General features: G+C 51.6%; 1 protein-coding gene across 4 annotated transcripts in view; it reads right to left on the reverse strand.

The window, feature by feature from the left end:
* The window catches only part of CAMKK2 (calcium/calmodulin dependent protein kinase kinase 2), a 56614-nt gene extending 48131 nt beyond the window's left edge, over window positions 1-8483 (reverse strand). For all 4 annotated transcript variants that reach the window (XM_017544257.2, XM_017544255.2, XM_017544253.2 and 1 more), the window contains exon 1: window positions 8363-8483. The gene's annotated coding sequence lies outside the window, so the exon portion shown is untranslated. The remainder of the gene's footprint in view (window positions 1-8362) is intronic.
* Window positions 8484-12610: the final 4127 nt, after the last annotated feature.

Below are 12610 nucleotides of genomic sequence, written 5' to 3' on the forward strand. Positions count from 1 at the left end.
AGAGACGGGGTTTCACCATGTTGACCAGGATGGTCTCGATCTCTTGACCTCATGATCCACCCACCTCGGCCTCCCACAGTGCTGGGATTACAGGCTTGAGCCACCGTGCCCGGCCCCAACACTGCTTTTCTTCTTCCTTTTAATCTGAAAACATCAAGGATGGGGCAGGGAAGGGCTGATGAACAGGGAGAGAAGAAACTGGCATTTCAACACAAGAATCGCATTGCTCAGATGCAGTGATACTAATGGCTAGCCTTCTTCAGTGCCTGGCACTCTTCTAAGCCTGTGTCATCTCATTTAATTGTCATAACCGCCTCATGAGTTATAGGTACTGTTTTGTTTGTTTTTTTTTTGAGACAGGGTCTCACTCTTGTCACCCAGGCTGGAGTACAGGGGCACAATCTTGGCTCACTGCAGACTTGATCTCCTGGGCTCTAGCATTCAAGTCCCCTAAATCACCTGCAACTACAGGTGGCACCATTATGCCTGGCTAAATAGGTCCTGTTATTATCCCTGTTCCACCAGTGAGGAAACTGAGGCACGGGGAGCCTGCCCGACTTGCCCATCATCAGCCAGCTAATGAGTGCTCCAGGAGGGCACAGGTGTGAATGCTCACCACACAGAAGCTGTTGCCAAGAAAGAACTTGGGCAGTTCTTGAATTCAAATTCCAGGCACTCAATTGGCTTCCTTTTTTTTGCACTCTATTGCCCAGGCTAGAGTGCAGTGGTGCAATCACAGCTCCCTGCAGTCTCGAACTCCTGGGCTCAGGTGATCCTCCCACTTTACCTCCCGAGTAGCTGGGACTACAGGCACACACCACCACACTTGGCTAATTTTTTGTCTTTTCTGTGGAGATGGGGTTTCACCATGTTATTACCCAGGCTGGTCTCAAACTCCTGGGCTCAAGAGATCCACCTGTGTCAGCCTTCCAAAGTGCTGGGATTACAGGCGTGAGCCACTGCGCTTAGCCGATTTCAATTTATTTTAAAGCAAAATCTCTTAAATCTCTAATCCCACCATGCTAACTTCACTCTTTTCCTCTTCCCTTCTAGCCCTTGTCCATATGCATCACATTTCACAAAATTAAAAACAGTGTATGCATATAATTTCCCACCCTTGCTTCCACGTGTCGTAAGAGCACACTCACACGGCTTTTGCAATCAACGCAAGAGAGGCTGTAGATGCAGCAACTGACACTCAGGGAGGTTGAGATGACCTCATCTAGGCAGCCCAGCAGGCTTGCAGTGACACCAGGAAGAGGTCCAGGTGGCCTGCCCTGCAGCCCAGTGATCCCTGCCATCCTGGATGCTCAGAGCAAGCAGCTCCGCTGTCTTGCTGCTCGCCAGGGCCAACTTGCCTTAAGAGTTCTTAGGCAGCTATTACTCAGTCAATAACAAAATAGCATTGAAAGAATGGCCCCAGTCATGCAGTCAGGCATCTAAAGCCCGGTGTGGGCCAGGCACAGTGGTGGCTAACGCCTGTAATCCTAGTGCTTTGGGAGGCGGAGGCAGGACAACTGCTTGAGGCCAGGAGTTTGAGACCAGCTTGGGCAACACAGCAAGACCCCATCACCACAAAAAAAATTTAAAAATTAGCCCAATGTGGTGCTGCACACCTGTGGTCCCAGCTCCGTGGGAGGCTGAGGTGGCAGGATCCCGTGAGGCCAGGTGGTTGAGGCTGTAGTGAGCGGTGATTGCACCACTGCATTCTAGCATGAGCAATAGAGAAAGGCTCTGTCTCAAAAAAAATGTTAAAAAAAATTAATAAAAATAAAGCCAGATGCGCACGGGTAGCCCCAGTCTTGGAGTGTGAGGAAGTTATGAATGTGGGGGTAACTCTGGGTGTGTGTTTAGGGGAGGGAGGCATTTAGAAATAAAGGGTAGAAACCACCTTCCTTCCTCTCCCCACTGCACCCTTCCCAATCGTTCATGGAACAGAAGGAAGAGGCTGGAAAACACCTGGAATTTCAGTTTGTAACGAACAAGAAAAAGACTTCAACTCCGGCATGCTCTTGGCAAATCACAGATGGAGAGGGACAGCTCCAAACACACAGGCATCAGTGCCTGGGCCACCCACGACCCTTCTCCCTCCCTCCTCCCCACCTTTTGGACATCATGCTAAATCTAGCTGCAAGCCTCCTCAGGTGAGGGACAAGAAGAGCGCAGGGAGCCAGCTCTACAGCTCTGAGGGGCCACCTGTCCCCACGCCTGGACCCAGAGGGCAGCACTGTCTGGGATGAACCTAAATGAAATATTTCTCTGCCAGAAGCCTTGAAGGCAATGCCCCAAAGCACATTTCAAAAACAGAAAAGGGAATGTGCTCTCCCCCTGCACCCTGGCCCCCGCAAAACACTAGTTCCCCATTTAAACTTCTCTAACAGACGCTTCTCTCAGGCACCACCCACAGGCCTCCTTCCCCACCCACTGGGTTCCTGCCTCATGCATAAGCACGGGCAGAGGGGCACCACCGTGGCCTCCCTGCTGACTCCCACCCACCTCTCCTCTGAGGACCACTGTCCCTCTCTCTTTTCCAGGTTGGGATTAGCATTTTTATCTCGGCAACTGCCGTCTCTCAACTATTTACAGAAGCCACCAGGATAAAAAGAGGCAACATAAAAATAGTTTCTCAGCAGCTTTCAGGATGGGGTGGGGTGGGGTGGGGTGGGGGTGGGGGCACAACAGAATCTTCTCATTTTCTTTCGTTCCTTTTCAAAAGGGAAACGATGCCAGAATTGTTCATCTTTTCCAAAAGGCCACTCACCTGGGAGCTTCTCGGGGGACAGGAACCAAACCCCAGTATTTCTCAGTTCCCAGGGCACAGCTTGTCACCAGTGCCCCTGCCCAACCAAAAGAGTGGGCTGGGTGAAGGGTTGAGGCTACAGAGCCAGGGCACCCCGCTCTGCCCCGTTTCCGTCACCTCCCGGGCCTCCTTCCAGCTTTCCAAAAAGCGAGCCAGTTCAAAAAAACAAAGCAAAACAAAACTTTGGCTTTTCCCTATGCTTAAAATGTTTCATAATTGAAAAAAGAAATTCAGTGGCAATATGACAAACACACAGAAACTGAAAACATGGGCAGCTAAAATCATCCCTTTCCCATTTTGATCAGTAACATCCCCGATAGGGAAAGCAGGAGCCAGGGGTCTTCCCTCCAATACCTAACAGAATACACACCATTTTAAAGATGGCTTTTTTGTTGTTATTATTTTGGTTTTGTTGAGGAAGGGGTCCAATCAGGGTAGAAAACAAATAGTAATGCCAAATCTTATTTTTCAGACCGAAAAACTATTCGGAAATGCTTTCCATCCCATAACCTCCCAGGGAAGGTGGACTCCACTCCATCAGAAAATGAGCATAATTTGCCAGGATAAGGAGCCACAGCCAGGCACCGTGACTCATGCCTGTAATCCCAGCACTTTGGGAGGCCCAGGTGGGTGGATCACTTGAGGTCAGGAGTTCGAGACCACCCTAGCCAACATGGTGAAACCCCGTCTCTACTAAAATTACAAAAATTAGCCAGGCGTGGTAGCGCACACCTGTAATCCCAGCTGCTCCAGGGGCTGAGGCAGGAGAATCGCTGGGACCCCAGAGGTGGAGGCTGCAGTGAGCCAAGATCAGTGTGACTGCACTCCAGCCTGGGAAACAAGAGCGAAACTCCGTCTCAAAATAAAACAAACCCATTGTCTCCTGGATCAAGTCATGGTCATTTCATTACAAGTGTGATTTTTCAGGGACAGTCTAGATTTTATTCAGTTCCATTCTTTTCAGCTATGATGGTTATTTGTTTGTTTTGGTTTTGTTTTTCAGATGGGGTTGCCCAGGCTGAAATGCAGTAGTGCCATCATGGCTTACTGCAGCCTCAACCTCCCAGGCTCAAGAGATCCTCCTGCCTCAGCCCCCAAGTAGCTGGGACTACAGGCCTGCACCACCACGCCTGGCTCATATTTTTAAATTTTTTTGTAGAGACAAGGTCTAGGCTAGTCTTGAACTCTTGGGCTCAAGTGATCCTCCTGCCTTGGCATCCAAAGGTGTTGAGATTACAGTTGTCAGCCACTACACCCAGCCATGATTTGTTAAATGCAGGTCCCCATGTGATTTTATTAGTATATATTTTGTGAGACTTTTTTTCCAAGTGAATAAATCCACAAAGTAGAGAAAACCTAACCAGACAGACAGTGCCATGGCCCTGTGGCCATGAGTGGAGGCAGCCCAGTCTGTCCTGATAGCTTTTCCAGGAATACCCGCCAAGAAAGCAGAAATGGAAAGCTGGCATGAGAGGAAGCCCAGCGAAGATCAGCTCCTGAACCCAACTCCCCCACCCCACGCCCCTCCTTTCCCCCCGTGTTTCAGACAGGGGAGGCAGAGTGCAGAGAGGAAGGGAGGATGTGATCTTTTGGGAACAATTACCTTGAGCTGAGTTGTGTACTGGGGGCTTCCATATAGAAGATCAACTCTATAGCCACCCTCTAGGTAGATGTGGGAGGCTCCATTTCATAGATGAGAAAATCAAGGCTCAAGGTCCTCTGGGGTCTGTATCCTTTCCTGATGTACCTTCTCTTCTGGAGTTCTCAGGCCTTCCTTGGCTTCCCCTCCTCCTTTTTTTTTTTTTTTTTTTAAGGCAGAGTCTCACTCTCACCCAGGCTGGAGTTCAGTGGCATGATCTTGGCTCACTGCAACCTCTGCCTCCCCAGTTCAAGCGATTCTCCTGCCTCAATCTCCCAAGTAGCTGGAATTACAGGCATGTCCCATCACACCTGGCTAATTTTTCTATTTTTAGTAGAGATGAGGTTTCACCATGTTGGCCAGGCTGGTCTCGAACTCCTGACCTCAGGTGATCTGCCTGCCTCAGCCTCTTTGGGTTGAGGCTGAGGCAGGAGGATCACCTGAGGTCAGGAGTTCGAGACCAGCCTGGCCAACATGGTGAAACCGTGTGTCTACTAAAAATACAAAAAAATTAGCCAGGCGTGGTAGCATGCGCCTGTAACCCCAGCTGCTCTGGAGGCTGAGGCAGAAGAATCTCTTGAACCTGGGAGGTGGAGGTTGCAGTGAGCCAAGATCGTGCCATTGTACTCCAGCTTGGGACACAAGAGCGAAAATCCATCTCAAAAAAACAAAACAAACGAAAAGCAATATAAGATGCTCTGATTTAAAGGAAAATCTGAAATATCATTTGCCCCAAATCCCCAGGATCAGGAAATGAAACGTTTGCCATAACAACAAGAAGAAAGCATGCTGGGGAGGGAAGGTCACAGGTGACCCTCTGCAAATTACTCAGCCTCTCTGAGCCCTTCCATACAATGAGTTGATAGAATAATGGTGATTCTGTGGCCCATGTTAAAATTTGGGCCAGCCTATAATCCCAGCACTTTGGGAGGCAGAGGCAGGTGGATCACGAGGTCAAGAGATAGAGACCATCCTGGTCAAATAGTGAAACCCCGTCTCTACTAAAAATACAAAAAATTAGCTGGGCATGGTGGCGCATGCTTGTAATCCCAGCTACTCAGGAGGCTGAGGCAGAAGAATTGCTTGAACTCAGGAGGTGGAGGTTGCAGTGAGCCGAGATCGCGCCATTGCACTCTAGCCTGGTTAACAAGAGTGAAACTCCATCTCAAAAAAAAAAAAAAAAAAAAAAATTGGGGCCAAAATGCCTTCAAAACATGCTTGGCCTACCCCACTTGGCCCGGTCCTTTCCCCTGAGAGTGGTGTCTGGCCACTCATCTTCCATCTAGGATGAGGTTCTCAAAGAGGAAACCCCCTTCTACTGTACAAAGTTCCCTCTGCTAGGTCATTCCGCCCTATGCCCTTCCCCTCCTACTCCCACCCAATCTCTGATTTCTGGCCCATCCTTAAAGGCTCTGCACAAATGACACCTCCTTCAGGGAGCCTCCAGATTCACACCAGCCTGAGATTTCTCCAGAACCCTCAATGCCCTCTGCTCCTACCATTGCAACAGCACTCATTTCTTATGTTTTTCTTCAGCAGTGGCGCTACTGGCATTTGAGCAGGGTGATGCTTTACGTCGTGGCCCTGGACACTTTAGCAGGCATCCCTGGGTCCTGCCCACTAAAAGCCAAGAGTGCTTAGCATCATTTTTTTTTTTAAGAGTTTATGCATTCACAGTGACGGACTTAGCATCATTTTGACAACCAAACACACTTTTCCAAATCCTTGTCAGGAGGGTGGGGCCACCCCCAGATGAGAACTAGTGCGTGGTTATTAGTGACTATATTTGCCAGCCCACTAGGCAAGTCTCAGGACGGGCGGTACTACAGACCCTGCATAGAGCTGCATCGGCAAACAGTGATTTAGTGAGAAAACCAAACAAGCACCTGGGCTCCTCAAGTAGCTGAGGGCAGCCTTGCAAGGGCCTCTGCTCTAGAACAGGTGGCAAAGCACAAAGGTTCTAAGGCCTAACATGCCTGCATTGGCTGTGTGACCCTGGGCAAGTTGCTCAACTTCTCTGAGCCCTTCCATAAAATGGGGCTAAATCCTAGCAACACTGCAGGATTTCTCTAAACCTCAATCTCCTAATCTCTACAATAGGGCTAAAATTCCCTGCTTTGTAGGATTTGGTAGGCATTAAATGAGATAATGCACGTAACACAGTACAGAATCTGGCACACAGCAAGAACTCAATAGATGTTAGTTGTTAACATTGTTATTACTATTGTCTAGGGCTGGCAGGTGGCTCATGCCTATAATCCCAGCACTTTGGGAGGCTGAGGTAAGTGGATCGCTTGAGGTCAGAAGTTCAAAACCAGCCTGGCCAACGTGGAGAAACCCTGTCTCTATTAAAAATACAAAAATTAGCCAGGCGTGGTGGCGGGTGCCTGTAGTCCCAGCTACTGGGAAGGCTGAGGCACGAGAATCGCTTGAACCCGGGAGCCGAGATCATGCCGCTACACTCCAGCCTGGGCAACAGAGCGAGACTCACTCTCAATAAATAAAAAACAAGTAAGTGTTATTATTATCCAAGTTAGGGGCTCATCAAATTATGGGTGTTACTCTTCATTACAAAAATGTGTTTCGCGTCCTCATCACAATGCCTGCTTCCTCCACAGGAACGGTATACGAGCCGCAGTCTGGAAGGGGATCTGGGGCTCACCCTAAAGCTGTATTTGCGTGTCCTGCACACTATTTATTCTGAAACTGCACGTTTTTGTGGGGTGATTAGGGAAGAGGGCGGCTGACTCCCCCAAAGCCCTCCCCTTACTGCAGCCCCCGCCTCCTCCGAGGAACAAAGGAGCTTATGGGGACATAAAGCCATCCTCTTCTCTCTCCTCTGGAGGCAGAGCTAGGGGAGGGGAGTGGTTAACGGCAGCACAGCTCTAGGGCACCTGAAGTTTCTGTCCCCTGCGTGGGGACTCCCAATACCAGGCTGGGGAAGGTAAAAGTTGCCTTTAGGAAGATGGACACTGCAGGTCCCATGTGGAGGCCAGGTACCCCTCTCTTGCTGATGGCACTGAGATGCCCTCCCCAAAGCTCCATCCCTCCCCCTCAACCTTCTGAGGGAGATAGGAGGGGCACCAAGTGAGAGCGGCCGGGGTGCAGGCTGGCAGAGCTGTGGAAGCACCCCACTTCCTCAACTTGGCAGTGCAGGGGCTGGGGGAAAGCCAGGAAAAGCTCAAGGCTGGGTGGGGTGGCACCCCAGGCAACGAGCCCCAATGCTGAGAGGGGCTGGGTCCAGCGTCCCTGAGAGTCAGGCGGACACCTCTCTGCATTCACAGCATACTGCAGCCCCGAGGTGAATTTAGGTCAGAAGGACCAAGTCTGTGAGGCTCCGGCTGAGAAAGGAGGTGCGGTGGGGGTGGTTAAAGGGCAGACGGAAGACAGCCAAAGGTCCCCTAGGTCCCCGCAACTGCTGGCCTAGGGTCCTGCCTCCTGGTGTCCAAGCCACTAGGGCCTGGGTTTGCCCCGAGATAGGCAGGCTGCGGCGTGGGGGTGCCCGAAGTCCGCTGGTCCTCTCTTCCCGGGAGCGCTCCAGGTTTCCCCACCTGTCAAACGCGAGGGGATGGGCCTCGGCCGCCTCCACGAACCCTGACGGCCCCGGCCCCCAGTGGCAGCGGTTCCAAACTCCAGGACCGCCCCTGCCACCCGGACAGGGCGCGGCCCAGCTGAGGAGTCCATCCCGAGGCCCAGAGCGCCCTGAGGACGCGGGGGAAGGGGTGTCGGGGACCGTGTCCCTCCACGTGGCGGGGCGTGGGGTGGCGCACGTGGGGTCCCTCGGCGTTAGGAGCCCCAGGCCAGCTTCGGGGCTTTGTGTGTCATGCAGAAGGCGGTCCCCCGCCTTGAGAGGGAAAAGGAGCCGGCGCCCGGCGCCGCGGCGGCTGCGTCCCCAGCCCTGGGCCCGACTACCGCCAGCTCACCTGGGCTCCGCGCCGCCGCTGCCTCCCGCCCTCTGCGCCCCCGGCTCGGCTCGGCTCGGCTCCGCTCCGCTCAGCTTGCTCTGCGCGGCCGCGCGCTCCTCTCCTCTGCCCGGGTGGCGGGCGCGCGGGGGGCGGGGGCGGGAGGAGCCGCCCGGCTCGGCTGGGGCGCGACGCCGCCCCGGGCAGCGCGGGGATTGGCCACGGCCGCGGGAAACCCGAGCGCGGAACCGCCCGCGCCCGCTGCGCACCGCCCCCTGCGCGCCCTCGCCCGCTCGACCCCGTGACGGGGAGGAGTGGGGTGGCGAGAGCCTGCGAAGACTAAAGTAGTGGCGAGGCGGCGGGCAGGGAGAAGAAAGAAGGAGGCGAAGAGCGGGGGAAGGGAGGCCCGGCCGCGAGGATCGGAGGCGGCGGCGGGGAGAGCCTGGCGGGGCGCAGAGTGCGGGAGGGGGCGCCGCAACTTTGTCCTCGCTCGCCAGCGGCGCGCACCTGCCCAGGTTCTTCCCGCGGCGCCCTCGGGCGGGCCGCTCCGGCAGCGCTCGCTTTGTTTAGCCAAATGCGGGGATTGCAGGGCGCCGCCAGGCCGATCCTAGGAAAGTTCCCCAAGCCAGCGGGAACACCCGGAGCACCCCCTCGCGACCCGGCTGCTGCCCCTGCGCTAGGCGCCGGGCGGTGGATGCGGCCTAATTTTCGGGCCACCACCGACTCGGGGGAGCCCCTTTCGGCAGCCACCTCCCCGACTGACCACTTGCTCAGGGCCGGCCCTAAGGGCTGGAGGAAAGCGTTCCTCTCCCATCCCCAGCCCACCTGGATGCACCATTGAAGTTCTGGCTTTTCCAGTCGACTACTTGGATGCTTTTTGTGAGATACAGCATATTCTTCCCATTCTCCCCTTTTTGGCACCTACTTTGCTGGAGCCTTAAGTGTGCGTTGGGTCCCCCCGCTGGATAACAGCACTGTGCGGGGGAGAGGGGAAACGAAGACCTAGAGAGCTCCCTGAATTCCTGCCGCGTGGAACGACCCAGGGAATGTCTCGTTGACCCTGCCAAACGGCCAAAAGGGAATTGAGTTCAGAGGAGAGTCAGCCTCCAAATCAATAAAAGTTTCAAAGCCCTTTGGTCAACTGGGTGGATTTCCAGCCCGTTTCAATGAGCCACTCTGGTATTTCTAGGCTGTAGGGTCACTCACATGCAGTGAGCCAATGAAAAGATCACTTCCACTCCTACCCCCACTCCCACCGCCACCCTCACCCCCACCCCTACCCTCACCCCAATCCCTTTTTTTGGAGACAGGCTCTCTCTGTGTTGCCCAGGCTGGAGTGCAGTGGCAGGATCACGGCTCGCTGCCACCTCGACCTCCCCAGGCTCAGGTGATCCTCTAGCCTCAGCCTCCTTAGTAGCTGGGACTACAGGCACATGCCACCACACCCGGCTAATTTTTTCTATTTTTTGTAGAGAACAGCGTTCTCCCTATGTTGCCTAGGCTGATCTTGAATTCCTGGGCTCAGGGGATCCTCCTGCCTCTGCCTCCCAAAATACTGGGATTACAGCCAACGCACTTGGTCATCCACCTCTTCTGATGTTACTCAACATACATACATTTGTTGTAAATGGTAAAAGCCTGAGGCCGGGCGCAGTGGCTCACACCTGTAACCCCAGCACTTTGGGAGGCCTAGGAAGGCAGATCACTTGAGGCCAGGAGTTGAAGACTAGCCTGGCCAGCATGGTGAAGCCCCATCTCTATCAAAAATACAAAAATTAGCCAGTACCGGTGGCTCACGCCTGTAATCCCAGCACTTTAGGAGGCCGGAGCGGGTGGATCACGAGGTCAAGAGATCCAGACCATCCTGGCCAACATGGTGAAACCCCGTCTCTACTAAAAATACAAAAATTAGCTGGGTGTGGTGGCGCGCGCCTGTAGTCCCAGCTACTCCGGAGGGTGAGGCAGGAGAATTGCTTGAGCACAGGAGGCAGAGGTTGCAGTGAGCCGAGATTGTGCCACTGCACCCCAGCCTGGTGCCTGAAGAGACTCTGTCTCAAAAAAAAAAAAAAAATTAGCCCAGTGTGGTGGCGGTTGCCTGTAATCCCAGCTACTCCAGAAGCTGAGGCACGAGAATCGCTAACCCAGAGGCGGAGAGATCGCACCATTACACTCTAGCCTGGGCGACAGACCAAGACTGTCTCAAAAAAAAAAACAAAACAAAACAAAACAAAACAAAAAAAACACACCTGGGAACAACTTCCTATATGTTCGTCTAAGGAATGGATAAATGAAACTCATTTCAGTTGTTTGACGGAATACCATCTAATAGTTAAAAGGGGTGCATTATGCTGGGTGTGGTGGCTCATGCCTGTAATCCCAACACTTTGGGAGGCCAAGGCAGGCCAATCACCTGAGGTCGGGAGTTCAAAACCAGCCTGACCAACATGGAGAAACCCCATCTCTACTAAAAATACAAAAAATTAGCGGGCCATGGTGGCACCAGCCTGTAATCCCAGCTACTCAGGAGGCTGTGGCAGGAGAATTGCTTAAACCCAGGATGCAGAGGTTGCGGTGAGCTGAAATCTCATCATTGCACTCCAGCCTGGGCAACAAGAGTGAAACTCCATCTCAAAATATTTTTTAAAAAAATTTTTTAATTAAAAAATAATAATATAATAACAACCAGGTGCAGTGGCTCACGCCTGTAATCCCAGCACTTTAGGAGGCCAAGGCAAGTGGATCACCTGAGATTGGGAGTTCAAGGCTAAGGCAGGAGAATCACTTGAACCCAGGAGGCAGAGATTGCAGTAAGGCAAGATCGCACCATTGCACTCCAGCCTGGGCAACAGGAGCAAACTCCATCTCAAAAAATAACAATAATAACAAAAAATAAAAGTGGTGCATTAGATCTGTGCTAACATAAGGAAATCCCAAAAACATAATGTTGAGTAAAAGAGGAAGTTGCAGAATACAGCATGATGCACAATTTATGTGTATCTTACAGTCCCACACAGTAGATACTGTTCATGGACACATGCTTACATACAAGTTTTTTTAAAGTCAAAGGGAAGAATATACATTAAGTTCATGACAGTCTGCCACAAGAAGAAAGTAGGCACAGAACAGGAGAGGGAGCATAAGGCATGTTGTCAAGTTTTATCCCTTTTAGTACTAATAAATGGCTGTGAGGCAAATGGCAAACTGTTAGCAGCAGTCAGTTCTGAATGAGGGATGCAGAGTCCTGTACTTTTCTATATTATTGTATTTTCCCCTCCCCACCTCCCCAAATATGTATCAGAGCTGGTGGAGATTATCTGGGGCATTTATGACGGTAAGGCAGGGGTCAACAGACTTTGTAAAGGGCCAGATAGTAAATATTTCAGGCTTTGCAAGCGATAGGCCCTCCAATGTGGCTACTCAACCCTGCCATCCTAGCAGCCACAGGAAAGAGTAAATGAATGCATGTGGCAGTGTTTCAATAAAACTTTATTTACAGACACTGAAAGCTGAATTTCATAAAATATTTATAAGTCACAAAATATTACGGTTTGGGTTTTTAACCGTTGAAAAATGTGAAAGGCCAGGTGTGGTGGCTCACCCCTGCATGTGTGATTACAATCTTAGCATTTTGGGAGGCCAAGATGGGATGATCACTTGAGCCTATAAGTTCAAGACCAGCCTGTACGACATAGGAAGACCCATCTTGACAAAAAGAAAAATGTAAAAACTATTCTTAGCAGGCCATAAAAAACAGGTGGCATGACAGATTTGGCCCATGAGCAATAAATAGTTTGGCAACGCTGCTTTACTAAGGTGACCAGCGTGGGTTTGCGTGTCCTTTCCTGTTACTGGATGTCTTTTCCTGCTACTCGTCAAACAGTTCTGTACGTTTACATCATGTTACTAAACTGCCTGTGTTTTAGTAGGACACTGTAGCTCACAAAGGCAGAAACGTACATACACATACAGCTGTGTAAACTTAAAAGTTTTTTAAAAACTTAAAAAAAAATTTTTTTTAACATTTAATTTTATACACAGCTGTGTAAAATTAAGTAAGAGCCAGGCGCGGTGGCTCAAGCCTGTAATCCCAGCACTTTGGGAGGCCGAAGCGGGAGGATCACGAGGTCAAGAGATCGAGACCATCCTGGTCAACATAGTGAAACCCCGTCTCTACTAAAAATACAAAAAATTAGCTGGGCATGGTGGTGCATGCCTGTAATCCCAGCTACTCAGGAGGTTGAGGCAGGAGAATTGCCTGAACCCAGGAGG

The sequence above is a fragment of the Cebus imitator genome, unplaced genomic scaffold (assembly GCF_001604975.1).
Source record: "Cebus imitator isolate Cc_AM_T3 unplaced genomic scaffold, Cebus_imitator-1.0 Scaffold169, whole genome shotgun sequence".
Classification (NCBI taxonomy): domain Eukaryota; kingdom Metazoa; phylum Chordata; class Mammalia; order Primates; family Cebidae; genus Cebus; species Cebus imitator.